We start from the raw sequence: 11665 nt of genomic DNA, 5'->3' as shown, positions 1-11665 counted from the left end.
GTCTAGGCCAGGCGGTGGTGGCGCACGCCTTTAATCCCAGCACTCGGGAGGCAGAGCCAGGCGGATCTCTGTGAGTTCAAGGCCAGCCTGGGCTACCAAGTGAGTTCCAGGAAAGGCTCAAAGCTACACAGAGAAACCCTGTCTCAAAAAAACCAAAAAAAAAAAAAAAAAAAAAAGACGTCTAGAGGCAGAGGAAACCCTTCTAAGACCTGAGGCCACCAGCTTGGAACCGGAAATTGCGGAGCTGAACCCTTTCCCGGGACTACCCAAGACTGGTCTCAGAGACGGCTGAAGTACTTCAGGAGCCCTCGGTGGGCGTGGTGAGGCGGTTGAGAAAGCCAATCGGAACCAAGCTGTGGGCGGGGTCACGGCTGGGGGTGGGAAAAGTTTTCTCCTCTGACTTCTATTCCTGCTGGGGCCAGCAGCATGCTGGCGGTCTGTGGTGTGGCTGGGGGACCCGGGAGGGGTCTAGCTCAGACATTGGAGCACTGTGCAGGAACTCCCCGAGTGCCTGGACTGGAATCGGTGGGAAGCGTGGGGATTTTGCCAGCCCTGGCAATCTTCCGCGTGGTGAGTGCGGCTCCAGGCCCGCTGGGCATTCTCCACAGACTCACTGATTTCCATGTTCCACACACATGCACCCAGAGCCTGTTCAGTGGCGGGCACTCCCTCCTTAGTTCTTTTGTGTTTTTCCTAGCATGACACAGCCATGCCTTTCCCAGCCTCCTCTAATAATTCAAACTTCCTACTGTTACTCTGTAGCAGCTCCAATGCATTCCTGCCCAGTCTCTTGTCCCAGCCATTAATGGCGGCTATTCTCCCTACTCTCAGTAGTTTCTCCATGTATCCTGGGCTTCCTGTTGCTTCTTGTTGATAGGAGACTTTTTCACAGCTCAGCTGGTGTGCTGGTTAGAATGTCAATGACCCCTATAGACTCATATATTTGAGTGTTTGGTTCCCGGTTGGTGGACTCTTTAGGAGGCATGGTCTTTTTGGAGAAGGTATTTCAATGGGGATGGGGTTTAAGGTTTCAAAAAACCCATGCCAGGCCCAGTCTAACTCTCTGGCTCCTGCTGGTGGATCAGGGTGCAATCTCTCAGCTGCAGCAAGAGCCCACAGCACCATGCCTGCCTGCTGCCATGCTGCCCACCAGGATAGTGGCCATGGACTCATCCTTTGAAAACTGTAAGGAAGCTCCGAATTAAATAATTTCTACTACAAGATGTCTTCTTGGTCATGGTGTCTCTTCACAGCACTAGAACAATAACTAAGACAGCTGGGGGAGGGGTGGAACCCCTGTGCTTGGTTATTCACTGCACCTTCATTCAGAGACCCTCTGCTGGTAATTTCCAAGGCCATAGCAGATATGTGAAATAAAGATGCTGAGGTGCATTTCTATGGAAGGAAGTATGGAGTGAACAGGAGCAAGTGGAAGCAGGGAACAGAGGCTCAATTTTCATTGAAACATCTGCAATCAGATGCTCCCTCACACCCATTCAATACAATCAGCCTCAGGAGCCATAATGCCAAGTGGTCGAAAAGATATGAAGACACTGGCACCCTCACACTTGTCTGGAGGAGATGCAAAATGACAGTCATGGAAGACAGTTTGGCATTTGCATTAAAAGTTAAACATGCATATGTTAAAAGATTCAGCAGTTCTTCACTGATGTCTTTAGCCCATTGAAAAGAAAATACTGCTCTCAAAAACCTGTGTTTGAGATGTTCACAAGGACTTGATAGAGAGTAGTAGTTCAATTAGATCACTCAGGTGGTCCTGAACTGGGTAGTGGGTAAAATGTGTTGCCTGCATATAAGGAATGACACTGTAAAACAAGAGACAACAGGCTTGAATAGCTTGTACCTAGTAGTAGGATGAGATACAAATGATTCCTTTTCTGTGATAGGAGGACCAGGGCTCTGATGTTTTTAAATTCTGTGGAGTTTCCAAACTGTTCCATCAAAAGGTAGTCAAGTGGTTGTAGGGAGCAGAGACCAGAGACATAAAGGATCAAAAGCTGAATTTTCCAATGAAATAATTGTCCTCATCCTTGAAGTGGCTTGTTGCTTATCTCTTACCCTTATGCAAATTAACCAAGTCATGATGTTAAAAGAATATTTAACTGACAACAAATTCTCCAATGGTAAGGGCTACTGAGAGTATAAAACCTCCTTGGTGGAGTGTCCTGTTCATCCTCAGAAATGCATACCTCCACAGAAGTGTGTTTATAGCAGGAGATCAGTAATGCCTTCAGGCTCCCCTGGAAGTAAGGGTCACATTTCATCTTTACTCCTAGGAAGGGCTCTTCTCTCTACCAAGCCAGAGAGACTGGCTAAAAATCCTCATGTCTCTCCTGCCCCCTGGTGTTTGAAAAGGGCACTGCAGGAATCATCACTGATGATGGTTGATTGGTTTAAAACAGCAATGAAAGGACTGGGAGGGTACTTGTTTTCCTGGGTCAGGGAGTAGTTGCCCACTCTTTTAATCTCAGGCCTAGGTTGAAGGACTGGGTGATGTTTCAGGCCATGCTGGTTGTGAAGTGAACTTTAGGACAATCAATATAATATAGTGCAACCTTTCTCAAATTAGATAGATAAATAAATAAATAAATAAATAAATAAATAATAACATAAAGCATGCTCTTCTGCCTGGATACTTGTTACTGTGCTCACATGGGGATGATTACAGAAGGAGGGAGCACAGGCTGGTGTGGAAGGAGCTTGAGTTCTAATCCCACAGTAGGTTTTGAGCTACAACATCCAGACATGTTTCACAGCAACTGTACAAGAACTAGGCAGGGAGGCACTGGCTCATTCTTCCAGTAAGAGAACAGAAGATTTTCAACATCCTCAATGAGTGTGTGCACCCTGAAAATCTTGCAGTGTACACTGTGTGACCAGTATGAAACTGTTCCCACTTCCCCATGCTGAAAAGCGACAGCCAGAGGAGCCATCCCACCTCCTCACATGATTTTACAGACAATGGGAACCATTAGGTACAATTTGTGGCCAAAGAGAACATTAACCTATGTGAGGCAGAGGGGTATGAATTGTGTCCCTTGAGAACCTCGGTAGTTCCCAGGAACAAGGCACTTTCCCGTGCCTTCTTATCCTCACACTGCTGGAGTTCACAAGGTGAACAGAGAGTCAGCAGGTCAGGACAGGGTGAGAGGGCACTCACTGTGCAGACAGTCTCAGGGAAGATGGAGATGAGAATGGGCATCTCATTCTTCCCACACTACCTGATGTCACAGTGGAAGAGTCTTCGAGACACAGGCGACGTGACATGTCAAGCACACTTGTGGCACAGGCAAATAATTCCATTTCTGTGACAGCATACACAGAGATTTAAAATGTCTAAATTGTGGTCCTTTTCTTACCCCAGAACCAGAAAGCAGCTAGGGGGTTGCCAGGAAACATGGTTCAGGACAATAGCCAGTGTAAAGGGGTGAGAAGGAACTGTTTTGAGTGACAGAAACATCCTCACACTTCAATTGGACATGGTTGCAATGTCTTATACATTTGCTCAAAACGACAAAGGTATTCATATAAATGGCTGGATTTGATCATCTGTGGATCATTTTATATTGAAGCTCTTCAAAAATAATATGGCTCTTGAAATTCTAAAGTGTCCTGTGAGCCCCCTAAGCACACACAGGGGTGTTTGCAAAAGGAGCTCCATAATGCCTTCAGACTGCAGTGGAAGTATCAGGCAGCCATCCTCCTGCACTCAGAGGAATTGCTCTCCCCTCTCCCAGCACCTCAGTCAGGCTGTGCTGTATCCTGTCTACTCCATGGTATCTAGGGTAGAACATGCAAGAATCACCATTTTCATCTAATGACCCTAATAAACCTGGGCTGTGCAAGTTCTGATTTGAGTGAGGGTGGATGATGAACATGAGGAATCTGCTAACTCCTCTCTGTCTCAGACTGGGATTGCCTTGGATGCTATGCACTCTTTAGACAGCTGTGGTGGTATTGTATTCTCCAAAATATTGTGCACCCTAATAAATTTATCTGGGGTCAGAGAACAGACAGCCACTAGATACAGAGGCCAGAAAATAGTAGCACTCACCGCCTTTAATCCTAGCATTCCAGAGGGAGAAATCCATCTGGGATCTCTGTGAGTTCAAGGCCACATTGGAAAGAGCCAGGCATGGTGACACACACCTTTAATCCCGAGAAGTGAGCCTTGAATCCCAGGGAGTGATGGCAAAAACAGAAAGATATGTAATGCGTGGAGACCAGAAACTAGAAGCATTTGGCTGGTTAAGCATTTGGCTGGTTAAGGATTCAGGCTTTCGAGAAGCACATTTCAGCTGAGAGCCTTTGGGATGAGGACACAGAGGCTTCCAGTCTGAGGAGACAAGACCAGCTGAGGATCTGGCGAGGTGAGATAGCTGTGACTTGTTCTGTCTCTCTGATCTACCAGCACTGACCCCAATAACTGGCCTCGGGTTTGATTTTATTAATAAGAACTTTTAAGATTCATGCTACAGACAGCCTCGATTCTTTCCACCACCAAAGGTGAAGGGAAGTGTCCAGCTAAGCCCTTCTGGCTCTTCTGGGTTTGTCATGTCCACAAGCTCCCATCTCCCTGGCACCTCACCTCACAGAGAGTATCATGTTTGGACACTGTAGAATTTGACAGACCAAAGTTTCAAATCAGCATGGTGTTTCTGAGAGTGCTTCCTCCATCTGATCCACATCACCTTTTGTGACAACTGATGTGAAAAAGGCCAGAGCAGTGCCATATACATGCATCAGAGGATTTTGCCTACATCGTTCCAAGGTCAAAAGCTCAACCCTCTATCCTCAGTGAATTACTGCCTACATGACATACCTTGCCATATGGATTCTCAGAATATGAAGCTCACTGAATCCACCATTGATGTCTGGCACTGTTACAGCTTTAGATAAAACTTGAAGATATGGCCCTACTTGGGGCATGGCACAATCATGATATTTCATTCACAAAGAGCAGCTGTGTCTGAAGTGACATTTAGTGGAATGGTGTCCTTTCAGTCTGAGGGTGGATAAGCCCAGCCCAAGAAGGGGTTAGATGGTGACCAATACGTGAAAACCAGATTTGTGCGCACATTTATCCTCTTTTTGGTTTTTTTATTTTTATTTTTTTGAAGCAGAGCTGGCAATCTTTTTCATTTCTTGGGTGACCAATGAGTTTATTGGGGTATGGTGTGAGGGTAACAGATGTTGCTTACAGCAACATGGAAATCCCAAAGTCAACCCCAACCTGAGTGATGACTCAGAAGAGCTGAATCCCAAGAGATGTATGTGTGGTTTTCACACAGCTCAATAGATCCAAGAGTCTCCTCTTCCCAGCAGTCCACTTTCAGATTGGGCATTTGAAAGAACAGATGTTTGCAGCACAGTGTTAAAGAGAGGCACCCAAGGAGAGGACAAGACACAGTCAGGCAAGAAGTCTTCCCTTTACAGTTGCCATGCATCTGGTTTGGGAGGCATCTGGAGTTACATGCTAAGAACCCCTTCTCTGTTGGTGAATGGGATCACGTGTGGTTGCTGATGTGCACTGGATAGAAGTCCACCAGGAATGTAAACAAGGTTCACTGTCTTCGTAGTGGGGTTCCTAGAGCCTTGTATTATTACACCTGGCAGAGGAACAAAGCTGAGTATGCTTAGGCCTGCAGCACAATGGAAGATCTTATAATACTCCCTTTTAAAAACATCTCTCTACAAAAGTAATGGTGTCTTGATGTAGATAATCTGCAAAGACATTATTGTGTTGGAATTCTTTTTTTCTCTAAGTTTTCTCTTAGTATATACTAATGATCCATAATAATGGGTTTCATGATGACATTTTCAAACATGTGAATGAGGTTTTAGTTCCTTTTCATTCCTCTACTACTCTTACTGTTCATCTTCTCCTTTTTGCTGTCAACTGGTCACTCTTCTACTTTATTGTCTTTTAAATAGTTGTTGATCATCCAATCAGTTTGATTAGAGTAACTAATTGGATGAGGGATTATTTACAGGAGTATGGGTGGTTTGCCGGTAGCAACATCACTAAAGGAAATGTCTCTTTCCTCCCCAGTATCCATTACCCACCCAGAGATGCTGAGGAAGGGATGGACTTCCTGAGCCTATTGCCCCAGCAACCCTTCATTGCCTGAACATCCTCAGGATTTTGTTGTATGAACAGATTCTTGCCGGATTGCCAGACGTCAGTTGGAGAGTCTCCTATTTCTTCTGCCTCAACAGGAGTGCTGCATTATCAGACTTGTTCCACTACACCCTGTTCACACCTATCTTTTAAAGTAATCCTAGGGAGCATGTGTAAGAAAGACACTGTCACCTTGATGGCCCTGTGGATGAGTCAGATCTGGGTGTGATAGAAGAGGATGTGATACAACTCTGTGTCTTCTTACAGTTGTCTGTGGTTCAGAGTCCAGGTACCTGAACCAAAACTCTACAGAAGAGCAATCATGAATGATTGCACTAGATCTTGTTGACTATAATGCCAAGTGACTCTTAGAACCCAGGAATCTACAGGTAAGGGTCTCAGGCTGAGGGAAGTATGGCTTCCTTAGAGTGTCTCTGACTAGGTGGGGGATGTGGCAGGAATTTGTGAGTTCACAGTAAAATATCTAGGAAGAAGAGGCATGAAGGTTTGCTCACACACTCTGCCCTGGTACTCTCTTGGCTCAGTTTCTGGAAGGGCCTGAAGACTATGCTATAGGCCCAGACCACATACTCTTTGCCTTACAAGCCAAGTTGCATCTTTGCCCAAGGTCAGACACAAATAATGGGACTCTGGGCCTCTCATTTCAGCACTGTGCTGTGAGGCTGGAGAGGTCTAGTTCTGTTTTGGGACAGGAAACTTTTCAGAATCCTTTTGAGGGCACCTGGGTAATTCTCTGACCAATGTGATAACTCATAAGATCCTAATGATGTCTTAAAGGTGTTAGTAATTTCATTGTTATCCAAGGGTTCTCAGCACCAACCACCACAGTCTAACCACAGCCACACAGAGAGAAGGGAAATGTCCCATTTGTCCCTCTGTTCCTGACCATCTGCCTTGTCTATCTGACCTCCAGGCCCAGCATTCATCAGAGTCCCTCACACTGTTCTACTCCTCGATGCTGAGTGTCCTTGGGCATCACTGACCTGTGTGTGCTGCAGGACCACCTGTGGGCTTTAGTTCAGGCATTCTCCCTCACAGCTGTCTGTCATTACTCATATGCTCCTCCCTCCCTGATCCATTGCCTCCTGCCCTCTCAGTCTCTGACTCTGCAAAGGTTTGCAGCTCTGACCCTGTTCCCATCTTCCCCTTTCAGAGTCTCACACTGAACACACAGGAGGAGAAGCAGATACCCACAGGCTACATCCTTCAGAAAGTCAGGAAGTTAATCCAGTGGCATGATCAGTTATCTCAGTGGTTCTCACCCTTCCTAATGCTGTGACCCTTTAAGGCTGTTGTGGTGACCCCCAACCATAAAATTATTGGGTTGCTGACAAGCAGAGAGCTTTCATGGGACTGACCTAGGCACTCTACATATATGTTACAGTTGTGTGACTTGGTCTTCCTGTGGGGCTCCTAGCAGTGAGAGCAGGGGGTGTCTGACTCTGTTGCCTGCATTGAAGACCCATTCCTCCTGCAGGAATGCTTCATCTAAGCTTGGGGGAGGAGGGGATTCCTGGTCTCACTGCAGTGTGATATACCAGGGCTGACTGAAATCCATGGGATGCCAGCTGGTGTTTGAAGAGAAAAGGTGGAGGAATGCATGGAGTGGAGGGTAGAGTAGGTGGGGAGGAACAGGGGAGAGGGGAGGGAAGGAAAGTTTTGGTTAGGATTAAAAAAAACAAAAATGATTGTAGTGCTACTTTATAAATGTAATTTTTCTACTGTCATGAGTTGTAATGTACATATCTGATGTGTGGGATATGAGATACGGGACCCATGTGCAAGGATCACATGCCCTTCCCCACCACAAAGTGGTCAGATTGAGAACGGCTCAGCTAGCTCCTTAGCCTGAGTTTGTGCTGCTGTGGGATGCACTGTGTTTCCCAACAGGAGCAGTTGTGAACCTCCTCCAGGTAGGAATTTGTACCCAAAAGGTGTAGGTGGGAGTTCTGTGGGGCCGAGGAAGATATTGTCACAGGAGACCTGCACTGACCAGACAGAGGTGAGAGAGTCTGTGCTTATCAGGCTGATAAAGCCACCTATCATTTTGCTTTTTTATTGCTCTCCCCTCCAGAAGGCACAGCGTGGACTCTGAAGTCATTCTGAATATCAGTCACCCTCACCCCAAACCTCACCCAAAATCATGGTAACTCCCTTGTCACAGATCCAGCATGGGTGAAGGAGTGGGCAGCAGGAAGTAGAAGGGCGTACTGGAGATTCTGGATCTCTAAGCAGGTGAGCAGAGGATCCCACAGATGGAGAAGGGCTGGGACATTGGAAATTTATACCCTGGCACTTAGGCCTGCAGATGCCCACCCCATGGACTGCTATGTCTCCCTTGAGACTTTGTCTGCTGTCTTTTGTTTTCATTTGTTTCCTTTTCAGTTTCATTTCATTCTTAAAATCTTTTATTCAGAGCTGATGATCGAACCCTGGGCTTTGTGCTTGCTAGGCAAGCACTCTACCACTGAGCTAAATCCCCAACCACTCATTTTTATAATATTCACTGTCCTTTTTTATTTCTTCAAGGACACATTCATCATTCAAAGGTTTATTGTTCAATCTCCATGAGACTGTGTGTATTCTATACTTTCTTTTGCTCTGGGTAGAAAATTTTATTCCATTGTAATAAAATAGGACAAATTATTTCAGTTTTCTATATTTGTCAAAATACGCTTCGTATCCTAATATATGACCTATTTTGTAGAAAGTTCCAGGAGTTGCTGAAAAGAATGTGTGCTCTGTAGTGTTCAGATGGAATTTTATATAGGTGTCTGTTAAGTCCATTTGTTCTATGATATCATTTTCATCATATTTTTCTGTTTATTTTTCTGTAATTTCCTTAAGTGCCCATCTCCTATTCATCTCTCTGCCACTCTGTACCCACACTAGTAGCAAGTTCACTGAGATCAAATTTGGAGACATTTAGAGACATGTATATCCACCTGAGCAACATTTTTAGGCCCTGTTTTTTCTAACACAGGGACTCTCTGGGCTCTCAGAGCCAATGATAAAGCTGAGATACTGGCCTATGAACAGGAGTTTCAAAGCCCTAGGGAACTCTGCCTGGATACAGAAAGAGTACAGGGTAAAGATTCTGAAGCAGCTCACTAGGAATTCCTGGATGAGGCAGTAAGCAACCTCAGACTTTAGGGACACCTGAGGACTGGCTACTCTTGGCTCCTTCTGTCTAGCCCTGAGGTCTAGTGCACCCACAGCCCAGAACAGTAGACTTTTCTCTTTAATGGTTTGCAGATTCACACTGGCATGGTGCAGCCATGGTTTCACTTGCCTCCTCAAATCAGTAAAGAAATCTACAGATTCAGTGTCTCCATCCAATACTTTCTCTGTTCCAGACAGTATTTTTGTGTTTTTAGCCCATACTAGGAAAAGACGTTCTCTCTCTCTCTCTCTCTCTCTCTCTCTCTCTCTCTCTCTCTCTCTCTCTCTCAACCGAAGGAATGACTGGGCTATGTAAGATCCCTCATGTTCAAAATTACAGAAGCAGTTTATTTATGTTACCTGGACAACCTGGTGTGTTCTCCTAATCCTGGGAAGCTATGTAGCATGACTTGAGGGAAGGTCCCCATGTGCTCTGTCACCCAGTGAGGCATCACTCAGAAGCCTTTTGTGGATGATGAGGAAGACCATAGTAAATATGTAGAATGAAAAAAGAGTCTCAAATCTGTGTATATTGGACAGTTGTGTGTACATATTCATACATGACAGAGAGAGAGAGAGAAGGGGAGAGAGAGAGAGAGAGAGAGAGAGAGAGAGAGAGAGAGAGAGAGAGAGAGAATAGCACAAGTTCTTCCTAAGAGCTTGAATCCAGCCACGTGTTCCCGCTTGAGCCTAGTCAAGGCTTGGCTCTGGCTTCCTTAAGCTCCAACCACGTGCGGTGGCTTTACAGGCAGGGGCCCTGTTCGGAAGGGCAGGCCTGAGTTGTTTGTAGCACTGGCTTTAAGCTAACCGCTTGGGGCTACTGTCAGTCTGGCCTGAGGCCAAGCCGACCCGGGCCTGGGCTAGGGAGCCGGCCGCCCAGGCGGGAAACCAGACCTGCTGTCAAGCCAAGTTAAGTGGTTTTTAATGGATTCTTGTCACGTTGGGCGCCAAATGTAGATGTAACCAACCATCTTATTAAATAAGAAACACAGAGCCGATTCAGAGAAGAAAGCCAAGAGGTCAGAGCTAAGAGCCTCAACCTTCCTGCTTCAGCGATCCTCTTCAGTCAAAAGAGCTCTCCGAAAGGGACCTACTTCCTCTGTGTTTGTCTTATATAATCTTTCTGTTCTGCCTTCTCATTGGTTGTAAACCCAAACACATGACTGCGTCATCACTGCCTGTATGTACAGCCCTCCAGGTCCTCTATGGTATTGAGATTAAAGGCGTGTGTCTCCAATGTTGGCTGTCTCCTTTTACACACAGAGATCTACCTAGCTCTGTCTACCAAGTGCTGGGATTAAAGGTGTGCGCCACCACCGCCACGCTCTTGCTATGGCTCTAATAGCTCTGAACCCCCAGGCAACTTTATTTATTAACATACAATTAAAATCACATTTCAGTACAAACAAAATACCACCATAGTAGTTAATGAGAAGTTAGGAATTACTACGCTTTACTAGCTGGGTCGCAGCAGTATCAACCACAGAACTCTCAGGATTTCATAGAGAAAGCAGAAACTAAAGAAAAATGACAACTGTGTCTGGTTTAATTACAAATAAGAAAAGGATCACCACGTGGCTATATCTCTTCATTCTCATGAATCTCCCCAACTCCCAGATCCTCTTGACCCTTTTTAAGTATGAATAACCATAGTTGGTTAGGTCAAAACCTGACGTTGATTTGGTCAAAAACATCCTTCAAAGATGTTGATTATAATTCAAAAAGATACAAAACTTAGCACCACCTCTGTAATATTAAAATAAAAACAAAACAGAAACCAACCAAACGACTTGATGTTTTAAAAACCCAAAATACGCATAGCTGCCTGAAGAGGAGATCTTGATCCTTTCACTAAACCTATTCTTCTCCTATCCACAGGAGGCCATCTGGGCAGAAGTCAAAATGAATCCATTACTCATTTCCTCTCCGGCTCTTCTTGTGGCTTTTCTTAGACCTTTCAGGAGACTTGGAGTGACTCCTATGTCTGTGACTACGGTGGTGACCTGGGGATTTAGAGCGGGATCTGTGTCGTCTGTCTCGGGACCTGCTTCGATGGCGTCGTGGACTCTTGCTCCTATGCCTTTCTCGGCGTGGAGAAGGGCTTCTTCTTTTGGGGGATCTACTTCGCCTCCTGGGAGACCGACTCCGACTCCTCCTGTAGCGCAGTGCAGGAGAACGCCGTGGCTTGTCCAGGTCTCGGTAGCTTCTTCGTCGTCGATGGTCAGGTGATGGGACCTCTTTCCAGCTTCTCATCTTCTTCTTCCTCCTCCTCACTGGATTCCACATCATCCATGTCCTCTTCTAGAGCACTAACTCGGGGCTCCAGTTGTTCAGCTTCCT

Source organism: Peromyscus eremicus, chromosome 5, assembly GCF_949786415.1.
Source record: "Peromyscus eremicus chromosome 5, PerEre_H2_v1, whole genome shotgun sequence".
NCBI lineage: Eukaryota > Metazoa > Chordata > Mammalia > Rodentia > Cricetidae > Peromyscus > Peromyscus eremicus.
The sequence above is the reverse complement of the archived record's forward strand: the minus strand, read 5'-3'. Positions refer to the sequence as shown.